Source organism: Mercenaria mercenaria, chromosome 1, assembly GCF_021730395.1.
Source record: "Mercenaria mercenaria strain notata chromosome 1, MADL_Memer_1, whole genome shotgun sequence".
Classification (NCBI taxonomy): Eukaryota; Metazoa; Mollusca; class Bivalvia; order Venerida; family Veneridae; genus Mercenaria; species Mercenaria mercenaria.
Window position 1 is genome coordinate 22,647,471 of NC_069361.1, and position 15,095 is coordinate 22,662,565.

Sequence of the window (15,095 nt, forward strand, 5' to 3'; positions counted from 1 at the left end):
CAGTTCACCATTCTCTTCCAAAGTTACCGAGCCTCTTCCTGTTTCTTCATCGTTCAGCTGTCTCGTCAATCTCACAGCTTTTGGCCATCTCGCTCTAGGTTGAGCGAGGCTGTTTTGTTTCTCCAGCTCTTCCTCTGTGCTTCCCGTTTGTGCCTGAGGAATTTGGCCTTAGCTTGCTGTAGAGAGAGGTTACTTTTTTGTGAGGGATTGTTTTCTGCTTCCTCCCTGGCTTCTGATAACTTTGCCTGTAGATTCTCCAACTCATCACTCCAGTAGGGCTTATAGTCCTTTCTTGCTCCCCTTGTAATGGCGCTGTAAGCAGCCTTAAGTATACTGGCGTTGAAGTCTTTGACAACCCGGTTGATGTCTCTACCTTCCACTCTAATGTCTTTACAGAGCTCATCACTCAGACTTTGGTAAAAGGTCACCTGGCCTTCTTGTAGTTCCATCTGGGGATGTTAGGTAAAGTAGAGGCTATACGGTCCACAGTAAGTTGGACAGGGCGATGGCCGCTACCTCCTAGTTGTTCATTGACTTCCCGCTTGACATGTCCATGTATGTCATCAGTACATAAAGCAAAATCAGGGTTTGATGGTGTTCGCCAGCTTCTGGAGTAAGAAGTTGGGAGATCATCTGGCTTGTTGATGAGGTTTAGTTTGTTATCATCTTGCCAGGTCTCCACTTCCTCTCCACGTTTATCCAGGTGGTCATATCCCCAGCTTTGTGAGTGACTGTTAAAGTCTCCTACAATGATGAACCTGGTTTCATCAGTTGTAACTTTGTCAAGGGACAGAGCTTTGTCTCTTGGAGACTATATGTTCACAAGTTTCAAACTGAACTCGTTCTTTCTGAGGTTCAGAACTTGGAACTCGGAGTCATCCATATGCGTGTTGGTCTGGACAGCGCTGATGTTGTTCCTGACCAATGTCATGATGCCTCCTTTTCGTCTGCCAATTCTGTCACAGCGGAAACACTGGCATCCATTGACTTTGAAGGATTTCTCTGGCTGTAGGTGAGTTTCCTGAATGCAACAGACATTGGTGTCTTTCTCATGGAGGATATGCTCAAGTTCAGCTTTCTTGTTGAAGACACCCTCCGCATTCCAATGCATCAGCCTGAAAGGTTGATGCGGGTTGGTTCTTATCCTTGGTTTGTTCCTCCTTCTTCTCTCTGCATGTTGTGGATTGAAGGAGGGACACCCAGTAGCTGTGGGTGGACTCTGTCGAGGCTCAGAGCCTGGCACTGAATCCCCCTGGAGGGACCTCAGAGATACAGCACCACATTGTTGAATACCGGATGGCTGCGTAGTCATAGCGATATTGCATGGTGCTGTGGTTCGTTAAGAGAGTGCCAATGACCCAGCACCTCTGTCTTCAACACTCTAGGTTTCTTTCGGGGTTACCTCACCCTTAGTTCCGAGTTAAAACCCTATCCTGGGGACACAAGGGCTATTTGTCCCATAGCTGGGGGTCTGTACATAGGCATCAGGGCGTGTCCACACACCGGTGGGCCTGGCATCCCACATGTCTGGGGGCAGACCTCCTCCGAGTCCCCTGCAGTTCTGCCTGAGGCCGCAAGGTGCTCAGTTACCGTGTGGCGCCAACTCGGAGGCACTGCAAAAGGGCTTGTCTGCAGAGAGGCTATGTACTGGCAGGGAAGACTTACTGGGGGTTTCGTTTTGAGAAGGCTGCGTTTTTGGTGCGTGGCATTCCCTGTTTGATATTTGTCTTTGTTTTTTACGCACTCGGCTCCTTTTTCACCAGAAGGCTAGCCAGCGGTGGAGGCTGAAAGCGGAAGGTTACAAGCACACAACACACAGCACACAACACTTGACACATCAGCAGACCAATTGCCACACACAGCTTACATTCTATAAACAGCCTTGTGAAAACAGGGTTTAGGTCTCTACTTAAGTATACCAGTACTTTGATCAACAATGTGAACTTAATTATAGTTATAATAAACCATCGATTATTAATATAACAAGGCAGTCTGAAAGACGGCTTTATCCCCCGCCACTGTCATGGAGGTGTTTCTCTTGTTGCTCTGTCTTCTGGTATTGCGGGGGTATTGAGTGTGTGCGTTTTTGGTTCTTAAGGTTTACTTTTTGTGTGTTTATACAGGAGCAATTTTGTGTTTTACATGCCATGCCTTTTTGTTTCCATTACGTGTGTTAGAGATTCACCTGGTGGGGATTACTTTTATTTACACAGTCCCGTGTCTTTGGAACATGGTTGGGGTAAGAGTGAGGTTGGGAGCGCACCATAAACCGGTTTAAGCTCCCCAGTGGTGTTTTTGCCACTGACCGTTCTAAGGCGGTGCCCCACTGTGTTCCTTTTTTGTTCGTTTTGTCCTCGTGTGTTTGCTTTGTATGCGAGTGTGTGTGTGTGTGTGTGTGTGTGTGTGTGTGTGTGTGTGTGCGTGTGTGTGTGTGTGTGTTTGTAGTGTGCACGTCGGCGTGCTGTGGGTTTCGTTTTGGGGAGGCTGCGTTTATGGAACATGGCATTCCCTGTTTAATATTTTCTTTGTATTTTTTGATGGTATTGGATGAAAGCAATGACCTTGTTGAGTATATTTTATATTACAGCTACGTCATATTAAAATACTTGACCCGGCATGGCTCACTTATGAGTTCTGCACATCGTCTTGATGAGGTGATCATTTGACCCAAACGTTATGAAAATCCTTCAAGGGGTGTAAGAGATACAAAGCAGAAACAAACATACAAAATGGAAGGCTTAAACATCTGAACTTGAGTTTGTGACCTTGATCTTGAGTCGACATGGCTGACTTATAAGTTCTACACATTGTCTTGATGAGGTGATCATTTGACCTAAGTTTCGCCCGCCCGCTTAGCTCAGTAGGTAAGAGCGTTGGTCTACGGATCGCGGGGTCGCGAGTTCGATCCTCGGGCGGGGCGTATGTTCTCCGTGACTATTTGATAAACGACTTTGTGTTTGAAATCATTTGTCCTCCACCTCTGATTCATGTGGGGAAGTTGGCAGTTACTTGCGGAGAACAGGTTTGTACTGGTACAGAATCCAGGAACACCGGTTAGGTTAACTGCCCGCCGTTACATGACTGAAATACTGTTGAAAAACGGCGTTAAACCCAAAACAAACAAACAAAGACCTAAGTTTCTTCGAGGTGTTTAAGTTTTATGGAGCAGACGCAATTGTTACGGACAGACGGACGGAGACCGTTTAAATAACCCAATCATTCAAGGCGCGGGATTAATAAACCAGGTAGAAATTTACTTAAGAAGTAATTTATCCAAATCTGTGATTTGTTGTAGAAAAAAAACTATTGTTTGGACTTCAGAAGCGATGGAATTATATCAAGATGGCCGTTCCGCCTTTTGTATAACACGAGTTAGTTCTTTGCCACCACTAATGACACAGTTTCTTTTGATCTTAGTTTCATATTCTTTATTAAAACTAGACCTTGCTGTAGGAAGTAACATTTGCATTTTGTGACCATTTTAAAATCATTTTAAATGGCCGACAAGTCAGTCATCCTGGATATTACAGTAACTTCCTTTGGCTTAATATTCAGATAAAACTCATTTGTACCAAGTTTGATGCATTTGTCACAAATGGCACCATTTTATGAATTTGTGTAACCAACATGTCTTAACTTCTAAAGTTTAACAGTTTAAACTAAAGAATTCAGCAGTATTTCAGTTATGTAACGGCAGGCAGTTAACCTAACCAGTGTTCCTGGATTCTGTACCAGTACAAATCTGTTCTATGCAATTAAGTGCCAACTTCCCTACATGAATCTGAGGTGGAGGAAGAATGATTTCAGACACAATGTCTTTCATCAAATCATCACAGAGAATAAATACACCCTGCCTGGGGATCAAACTCACGGCCCCGTGATCCGTCGATCCGCTCTCTCCCTACTGACCTTAGCTGGCGGGCTGCTTAACCTAATAAACCTTACAACACCACATACATTTTTTAACGAAATATTCTTTCTTTATCTCGTTATCTTTTTTAGACATATATGCATAAAAAAGGCAAATCTGAATTCATTTAGCGATGGTTAATGTTCAAACTATTATCCATTAATTTACACTAATTTATGTTCACAGAGCAGTTAAAGCATCCGAGATTTTCTTTGTTTCTTTGGAGGCAATTTTAGATTTTATTTTCCATTCTTTATTGCCTCTTCAAAACAGAGGTATTTTTGCAAAAGAATAAATTTCATCAACCAGTTTGCGAAAGGATTGATATATGGATAATACAAATACAAAGTTATTAAGTTGAAATTGTGTTTATTTTTCCTCGACGACAGTGCTTTAAATAGCAAAATATGTAACAGTTTTAACATGTTCATACTGATTCTGTATTTCATGAAATAAAGAATATAAAACATACAGTACAGTATTTAGATTCTCTTTCAGTAATATATGTAAAGTAACAAGTAAGGGGAAATTATAGTTCAACTATTTTAAGAATAAGATAGGCTGTGTTACTTGCCTTTGCATTTAGCGTTATTTTCATGTCAAGTTATAGCGCAAATTTCTCAATTTCACTATATCTTCTTAATTACTGCCCTTATTACTTCTAACCTTCAAACAAGGTTACTGTAAGAGGCAGACATTTGATTGTTCAGGTCTGGTATCTCGAAGATCAAGGTCAGTGAGGTCAAATTTTGTAAAAGTGTAGATTACAGTATTCTGACAAGATTTTCCATTTCAATATAAATTCACTTCTTGTCTACAGCACCCATAATCATTAAACCTTATATAAGGATTGCTTATAGTAAGGAGCAAGGTATTGGAAAATCCCAACAAAATGCACATGTCCTGTTAATATTGAGTTGATGACACATACACCAAGTTTCTTTTCTAGTCCTTTGAAACTGTAGGAGGAGTGGGGGACACAATGTTCTGGTGAAGTTGAATTTTCAAAGTCTAACGGGTCATAACTTAAAAAAATATTGGAGATGAATGTCTCGACAATATGAGCATGTCCACTTCGTACTGATGATCGTCACCATACCAAGTTTCATTTCAACTGGACTGAAACTGCAGACAATGTGTCACTGACAGACAATTCAAACACTATATGCATCCCAGATCATCAAACACATTGGGTATAAAATATTGTCAAAGAAATTAAATCAGTTTATGACATTTACATTCATTGTTTAATATTATAAAATACATACAGATGAAAAAGAAAACAATGGGGTAAAAGTCAGTGTACATTGATTGTTTAAATAATTGTTAGTAGTGTAAATGGTAGGCAGGTTTCTGCCTTCTTGAGGAGGTAACCGGTTTACACCTGTAAACAAACGTTTTTATATTTCAAAATGTCCATAAGGAACTGTAGATTATAGAACTGCTTGATGCAATTGCAATTTCTGTGGAAGATAACCGATTTTCAAGACGGCGTCCAAGATGACTGCCAAAATATAAAGAAGGTTAACATTTATTATCTTTTTCCATGAAGAGAATTTCAGTTTGTAAATTTGCATTTATATGAAAATGTTTAATGTGCTCAAGCATTCAAGAGTCACTCGGATGCAAGGCAACCATCTGCCGGAACTCCTTCATCCTTTTTGCCCTTTTAGCAATCTTACATTCAGACTATACGACCGCCTGAATAACGTCGTTGTGGCTAGCACTAAGACATATGTGGAGTTTATCCATAAGGTCCTTAGGTAAGGACCACAATCTCCCTTTGCTGTCCTCATCCAAGATTTCCTCAAATGGAGTAGTCAGTTATTTATTTAAGACTCCTGTAGATGGATGTGGTCTGTCCTTAATCAAACAAGACCTTCGTGGACTTTTTAAACTTCCGCTGTCCTCAGATGTCATCGGTGAAAGTTCCCCCTCCGCCATGTCCTGTAAAAATATACGGGAATCCGACATGACCTACCTGCCAAACATCTGGTCAACCAACCTTGTTGCTATTGGTCCAGTTGTATTTTGGGCAAATGTACCTATGTCGATACTGTGTTCTGCAGCTGTAAATTTCCAATGGTCCAATTCCTTAGCCGAAAACAACCTCAAATTCTATCGGCAAGCCCTCTAATTGTGCTTGCTGATTCAGGTCCAAATGTGTACATGTACGTTCAAATATTTCAAACAGATACTCTGAAAGTAGCTATTGTTGTCTTCCTTCACTTGACTTACAGACAGCTCTTCATTTCGATCTAGTGGAATGGGTTATACCACTATTAATACCGTTTTATGTTGAATGTGTACATATCAAACGCATTTTGGTACTACATTTTCGTGAACTACCAAATTGCGTTCAGTATAATGCATTTTGGTAGTGACTACCAAAGCTCGGCCGAATTTTAGTAGTGACTACCGAAATGCGTTGCTACCACCGAGCAGACATAAATTGTAGTCTGATGCTGTTAGGTCTTGTTTTTTGTTATATATCCGTATTTTGGAACCATGGGAGAATTATATGATGGCGCTTGATTTTATTCTTACTGAACACTTGTGTCATATGCTGATCAGCTGCCTTAAAGGTGAATTTGTTTTTATGCGACGTTCAAATAGAATTTTTAATTTGGAATCTCAGTAAAACAGCTATGAAAATCGATTTGCAGATCTATAAATCGTTTGTACGTGATTAAAATCTTACCAAAACATGACATAATTTATGACTCGAAACGGTACTAACTCCCCGAGTCTTCTTGCTGATTATCTGATGGTTATTTGCGAGGCGTCTTCTTGTTTTCTTCTGAAGTTAAGAAACATTTTAAGATTGATTAGTCTGCGCTGGATCCGGGTTTCTGTGGACTGCTATTAAAGCAGCATGCCTCCAGATTTGGCTAAAAATAATATTTCTTTCAAATTGAAGTTTTGGTCATATTATTAACATTAGAATACGAATTTTGTTTCTAAAATATTTTAAAAATTCCAAGTCAAGAAATAAAGATGACCGCGTTGGGAATCGAACCCCGGACCGCCGCGGCAATAAATACATTTTCCCGTCGTCGTAACCAATAGCGCTATAGCTTAAGTCTCAAAATATAGATATTTATAATCGAGACAATTTACCTGGAGTAAAAGCGTGACAAACGCTATTCGATTTTCATCGTAAAAAGTAGTAAAAACAGCAAGTTCTCATGTGTTTCCATAAAAATAAAGTTTGTCAGTAATTAAGTTTTAAAGCCTTCTTAAGAAATATAGCATTTATTTCAAGATATCAAAAAAAATAAAATATTTTTGTTGTTGTTGTCGAACGATTTGGAGGCATGCCGCTTTAATAATAAAGATAGTGGACGGAAAAGTTTAAGCCAATTAATTTAACAAAGCTTCATGTAAATTATAGAACATAAACGGGAACTCTTCAAGTTCTACGCTTGATGATATGAACTGTCATTTTCGCAACCTACTTGATACTGATAGGAAAATGAAACAGTGACTGGTCTCTTTCTGTCATTGATCTATAGGGATCGATATACTTAATAGCTGGCATTCTTTATTCATTTTAGATTATATAACAATGTACAAAAACTATAGTATACACCACATCAATTTGTTTAACTCTTTAGCGTCTATGTTTTCTAAACATTCTGTCAATGATCAACGTAAATAAAAAGGTATTCATGTTTAATGCACGAAGAATACTTTCTGTGGCAAACCTAAAATCACCTTAAAGTAAATGCTGAAATTTTGTTTAACCTTCAAAGTACCTCGATAAGCATAGAAAATTCAGGCAGCCAATAAAAGAAAGGGTTGTAGGATAGATGTCCTTTTCTGGACTGCTCAGAACGAAATGGACTTAAAATCAGCTTAAAGGCTTTTGGATCTGTTGGAATAACACACTTTAAAGACAATTTTGAAGCAAAATCTTATCTTACCTTAACAAAGTATGTATAAAGGAAACTTATGATATAATTTATTAGATGCGTAGGTCCATTTACTTTATTCTGAGACATATACTCTTGATTAAAGAGGAGTCAAAGGTTGAAGGTTCAGATTATTCCCAAAATGTCCTAAAAGGTGAGGTAGACACTAAATAACATTCTATCATGAAATATTATTTACCAAACGGCATGAAAAACTTTGCAATATATTGTTTAAGACATTATCTGACGTAAATCAAAACACTTTCTTACTTTCAAAAAGCACTTTTAACATTAAAAGAAAGACCGTTTGGAAGCATAGGGTGTAATTAAGAAAAATAATGGAATGATCGTTGTGACTAAGTCAGTTTATATTAGATATAGAAAGCAACCGATCCTTTTCTAATAAAGTTTTGTGTTTGAGCAAGCAAGCGTTGTTGTACTTCCATTCTTGGGTGGAATGATTACAGAAGCGGGTCTGTCCTTGGTTCGGGAGTTACTGTTTTGGTGGTAATGAGGCCATCTTATTCTCCTTTTATACAATAGTTTACCAAATAGACAAAATAGCAAAACGAGATGCTTTTATCTGTAGCACCCTTTCTAATAGAAACGTATTTAAACAAAGTTTAAAGAATTAACGTTCGTAAACAGAAGTTCTGTCATTACGTTTCAGTATTGCCTAACAACAATGTTCCGATAAAATTTTCTTATCTGTAGTGTAACGTTTTTTTCCGGTAACTTCTTTAGAATCGAGATGTACTATAAGAAATGGAGAACAACTGTCAAGGTATTTGATTTCATAGAATTTGACATGAACAATAAATAATCAATAAACGAATCGTTAGTGGTCATTCATTTGTCATGGAAGATGGGGACGGGATGCCAAAGGGTTTTGTCGGCATAGATACAATTACCAGAAACGCCAGTCCGGTGTGCAATGAGAACTTGGCTGGAGATCATGTATTCATTGGAACGTCTACAAGAACGCTTTAAGAATCGATACAGTACAGACCTATTCTTGAATAGACATACATGCTTGCAATCGTGGCAGAAAGTACAACACTTTCATAATTACCAAACGTTTTGGTCACAGGGAAGGCAAAAAATATATACTGATATACTAAACTTAAAGGATGCAAATATGTACGGAAGATAATCAAACATTACTTGGTACTTCTACTTTTACGTGTTATTTGCCTGTCAGTTAGTCCGGGAAATGAAATATTACGAAATGTAAATATAGTTTAATGTATAAGAAAGTTGTGTATAGAAACGCTAATAAAGATGAAATCTTTATAAATAAATTTTCCTATGTCATTTTCAGCAACTGTTAGATATTATTGATCTGCCGTAGATGCCTGTGTTGCCTTATTTGTTTTAAGCTTTTAATGTTAGGGAGAGAAAGAGCCGAGGGCAACGTTCGGGAATAATTTCAGGCCCGGGCGGACAACTTCATGTCTTCCTTATATAGTGAGACGATATTGGCTGGACTTAGATTGGTGAGAAGAAAGTCCAGATAGTATATAGTCAGTGACCTTAACCACCCGGCCACTGAGGCCCCTGCCATGGTAGTCTAGTTTTCAAGTTCTAGAATACAAGTATAGGGGGAGCGATCGGTGGTCTAGTGGTTAAAGTGTCAGACCACAAAACCCGAGGGTCATTGCTTAAAGCCCCACTTTGGTCATGAACACGCTTTCTTATATGACACCCGTTGAAGCGGACTCGAAAGCGCTTTTTCGGGCACCAAAGCGCCTCCAACGGATGCTACTGAAATTGCAGACTTATGACTATGAAATTTGCTATTAAAAGGGCAAACACATGTATATTTCTGATACGCTTTCAAGAGCCTACATAGCTAATGGGTGTGCTACGCACCTGGAAGACGTACTGTTAACAGACTATGAGAAAGAGATAGAAGCTACATGTTTGTCAGATTATTTGGCAGTTTCGTCTGAAAGACAAACTAGAATCAAGCAAGCTACGCTCGAAGACCAGACATTGGTAAAGCTGATTGAGTGTATTAAGAATGGATGGAATAAAGCGCCGAGAAAAGTAAAGCCGTATTATTCTGTCCGGGATGAACTATCGGTAGATAACGGTATTATATTTCGCGGTGATAGATGCATCATACCAAAAAGTATGCGTAGAGAAATTCTAGATCAACTTCATTCGCATATTGGAATTGAAGGTTGTTTAAAACGCGCTCGTAGCTGTGTGTATTGGCCAAATATAACATCTCAAATTAAAGACTTCATAAGCAAATGTGACACGTGTCAATCATTAGAAAGAAAACAGAGTAAAGAACCGTTAATCAGTCACAGTATTCCTGACAGACCTTGGGCAAAAGTCGGAACTGACGTGTTTACGTTTGATGGCAATGACTATTTGGTAACTGTAGATTATTTCAGTAATTTCTTTGAAATAGATCGACTGTATGAAACAACGTCGAAGGAAATAGTCGCCAAGCTGAAACAGCATTTTGCAAGGCATGGAATTCCTGAACGTGTGATCTCAGATAACGCAAGTGTTTACATATCAGAAAAGTTTAAATCATTTTCAAGGAAATGGGATTTTACGCATCTGACTTCATCTGCAAGGTATCCACAATCAAACGGAAAAGCTGAAAATGCAGTTAAGACTGCGAAACGTATTATGAAAAAAGCAAAACATTCGCATACAGACCCGATGCTAGCACTTTTAAATTTTAGGAATACACCTCAACAGGCTACAAGTTATAGTCCAGCTCAGCAGCTGATGAACAGAAAAACACGAACATTACTACCGGAGAGATCAAATCAGTTTCAGCCTAGCATACTGTCAAATGTTAAGGCTAAACTTCAGAAAAGTAAAGACAGACAAGCCTACTATTATAACAGGACTGCGAAGCCATTAGACTGTTTGCGATCTGGTGATACGGTGAGAATACAGCCGAATGAAATAAATAAAACTTGGGAAAAGGGAACTGTTGTCGAAAAACCACAAACGCGGTCTTACAACGTTCTGAGAGAAAATGGCACGGTAGTGAACCGAAATAGAAAACACCTCCGACGGACGAGTGAACTTTTCAATGAACAAAGGGAGGAGACTGTAGAGATAGATCCGAAAATAAACGACCAAGAGTTGTTGCCCCAGACAGATTCTCGAACTGAAACGGAATTGAAACCGCAAACAATCGGTCAGTCAGTGAATTCAGAAACACCTGCAACACCGGTAACGCAGACAAGATCTGGTCGTATTGTACGAATGCCATTGAAGTATAAGGACTATCATTTAACTGATAAACGATGAATTCTTAATATTAACACGTATGCAAGTGTGATTGTTACTGACTTTGTAAATATTAATTTAGAAATCGTTTAGCAAAGAAACAAGTAATGACTTTAACTTTAATCATAAATACTTATTTAATTAAGCTATTCAGTTCAGTATTATCTTCTTTTCCGTAAAAGAGAAAAGATGTAACAGTATTTGATAACCTTCCCATGATGCTTTGTATGTCGTACGTAATACATCGATATTGCGCATGCGATGTTGAGTCAGTTTAGTGTATGCGAGCGGCTTGAGTAAATCTATTTTCATATATACGATATTTGTTGTTAATCATATAATGCGGAGATTAACTCTTTAAACAGTGGTTCAGATAAGCTTGAAGCTTTCATTAGAATCGAACTGATAATGTATCATGTAAGTACTAGAGTATAGTTAACTCTAAAAAATTGTCGTTATTTGTTGATCTATTAGAAAGACAGGGTAAACTCTAGACATGCGAAACTTAGAAACTGAGTGGTTTTCTCGAAGTCTACGCAACCAGAGGAGTGCCACTCTCGCACCAACTTATTCATATAGTACTTTTCAGCCCTTCTCTGCTGTGCATGAAACATTCCATCGTTCGGTTAAAATGTGTTTATCAGTCATACATGATTGATTAAATTCAAGCGTAATGTGTTGCTATTTTTCCTATTGAAATCCATATTTACTTTTTAAAAAATTGAATTTATTTTTCATTTCTTTATACCTTGAACAAAGATGGTTTATAACTTTTCGTTTGAATTGTTTGTCATTTTTGTATCCTTTGCAATACATTTGTTTTCAAATCATATTTGAGCCGCGCCATGAGAAAACCAACATAGTGGCTTTGCGACCAGCATGGATCCAGACCAGCCTGCGCATCCGCGCAGTCTGGTCAGGATCCATGCTGTTCGCTTTCAAAGCCTATTGCACTTAGAGAGACTGTTAGCGAACAGCATGAATCCTGACCAGACTGCGCGGATGCGCAGGCTGGTCTGGATTCATGCTGGTCGCAAAGCCACTATGTTGGTTTTCTCATGGCGCGGCTCATTTATTGTTTTGAGATACATCGAACAACATACTAATAAACTTTGATAATGTGGCAGTTGACTCCAATAAGTCCAGGGGTTTTCAAAGATAATCCGTCATAGATCTATTGTAAAGCAAATATTGGATTTACTTGTATTGGAAAATAAACTGTCGATTGTATTGAGGTCAACTGCCACATTATCAAAGTTTATTAGTATTTTGAAATTGCTTGTTTTTCAAAATAAAAGTGCCGTATAAACATACGCTATTTTATACTTGAAATATTGCTTGACAATGGTATTAACTACCATCCGGTTTCAAACAAGATTTATTGCTTAAAGTCACGTTTACCCTTTATAATTCAGCGAAACAAGTATCTCAGTAAGTAAAGAAATTCAACAATTTGTTTAGCCGGCATTGTGATGAGAAATGACTCCTATGTTCAAGACTTCACGAAAGGGAAAAATAGTTATCGAAACTGATAAGATGTTTGCTTCTTCAAATTTACTACCTCAGTATTGTGCACTTCTTGAATAGCACTCCAGTAAGGTTATATTAACTATCCGTTCTCTATCTTAGACTTAAAAACATTTGGTCGAGTGTTTTTAATTAAGAAATAATTTATAACACTTAAACACTAGTTATGCACGATGGGTGGTTATACGTCGGGCGTAATAACACAAATAGCATGATATGGGCGATTAACGAAGAACGAATGCTTTGCTTTGCAAAACGATTGCAATTTGCTAAATACACAGAAAATGACGTCACTCGACCTTCAGCTTTTTCCGGAAGTAAATAAAATGAAAGTAGAAATGCTAAACTTAAATCGAAAGCCGCATTTTGATTCGTAGATAGTCAGCGGTCACGCGCAGGGGTCACCCCGTCTAAATGTATGCGCGTGGACTTCGTTTTTTGTTTGCTATTGGGGAGCCAATTTTCAGCACTTTATTACAAATTAAAATTACCTGGGCTTTAGTACAGCATGTCAGCTTTTAATCTATGAAAACGTATTTGAGCTCTGGATAAACACAAATCCCACAGGGGTCCGTAACGGACCAAGGGTACATTGATAATTTTGGAACTTCATCAAATCGCTCAAAATGTCATTTTTGATGTTGTCTGAGAGTGTCAGTATATGCCTCAGATGTAAGATATAACCGTATTTGAGAGCTGCAGACCTAGACATTTCAGAGATATTTTCAAAATAAGTTTCGTTTAATAAATGTTGTTTCTACGGAAGCGTGAAAGGGCCGTCAGACGCTAATACGTTTTAGTACGTTAAGGCTGTGGAAAGGATATCAGTTTGTCATGTTCATAGTTAAGGCTCTATATTGACATGAATACCCCATCTCGTACGTGTACAATTATGTAAATTGTTAAAGAGGAAACAGGACCTGAAAAGCTGATACGTATTGTCGGGTTTTGATGGTCGTCGCGAGGCGTTACCACCACGGTTAGGGGCCTGTATAAGGCTTATATTTACCTTTGACACTTTAATTGTTTTCTGATTTTATTTTGTTTGTGTACCTTTCTGTTATCTATATTTATATTTTTTTCATTGTATGTACATACAATTTCAATTATTACTACTAAATCAAACATATAGTATACACATTCTTTCAACAAACATATTCAAATTTGTATAGCTTTTTCGGCTTTATCACATATACGCAGGTGTATATGATCAACAAAGTGCCGCCAGTATTTAAAAACTTATATTTGGCCAGCAAAAGTTTTAACAAAAACCATTTAATCTCCGAATCTCAGACAAAAATATACATTCAAAACAATTAAACTACAGAAGGTCAATTTATACACCTATAAAACGCAAAAGAACCAATCAATTAAAAATGCAAAGATCAACCAAAAATATATTAACAAAGTCACAAAAATGAACGAACTATTCTATCTGCCAACATGTAAAGTAACAACTAGAAAACAAAACCACAACCAAACAAATCAGAAAAAACAATTATTCGCCAAAACATGTACTATATATAATGTACGCCACCAAACTCGAAGAAATCAACCAAGAAACAAATCTTTATCTTCATGTATAACATGCGACTTTCTCTCGCTCAAGCACGAATAAAACTGATAAACTCTCAGAAAATTGTATAAAAATACCAGCGTAGACGCGGAACAATCCGGACGTCGCCCACACCAAAGAGCTAAAAAAATAAATAGACCGGTACTTCTTTGCCCACACTAATCGCATCCTATATGTTACCGGATGCTTTTCATGGTAAACGTGCACTGTAACACGACATTAGAACGTTTTCCTGTCAGTCGCAGCATGGTTTTGTTGCTAGATTATTTATTTTTACGGTCGACTTTTTAATCAATATGAATGTAAGGTGGATATAGGCATTTTGTTTCACCTTTATCTTTAGATGAAATTAAATAAATGGTTCTATAGGAATTAGTTGGCTTTTCCAAAACTGGGCTAAAAAGATAACAACGCTTGGATGTACGATTGTTTACAGGCGTCGTTTAAAAGTATTCAAAACTGAATCAGTGTAAACAATGTTAAACACGGTTGTGATGTATTCCTTTGTTAGTTTTGTTCATAATAATATTATAGGTTATTGTACCGATACCGTTTATGCACACGATTATTTTATTATACCTGTCCATTTTTAAGCTGTGACTTTCCATCCTTAAAATAATGGATTCTTTCAGAATGGACAGATACAGGTTAATAATGGACAGGTATTACAACAACATTGTACGTTTAGAGGTGTGAGTACATCAACATTTGAAATTCGAAAGTTTCGAAATATAAACTGCAACGTTTCACAGAACTTGTAACTGCAATAAAATAAAGATGAAGAGAAACGTATGATTTTAATCCAAATCGCCCCGCAAATTATCTGTCAAATAAAAATCAAACAATGTGCCAAATGTAATTACAGAATGATAGTTTAAATCTTCAACTGTTAGAAAGTAATAAA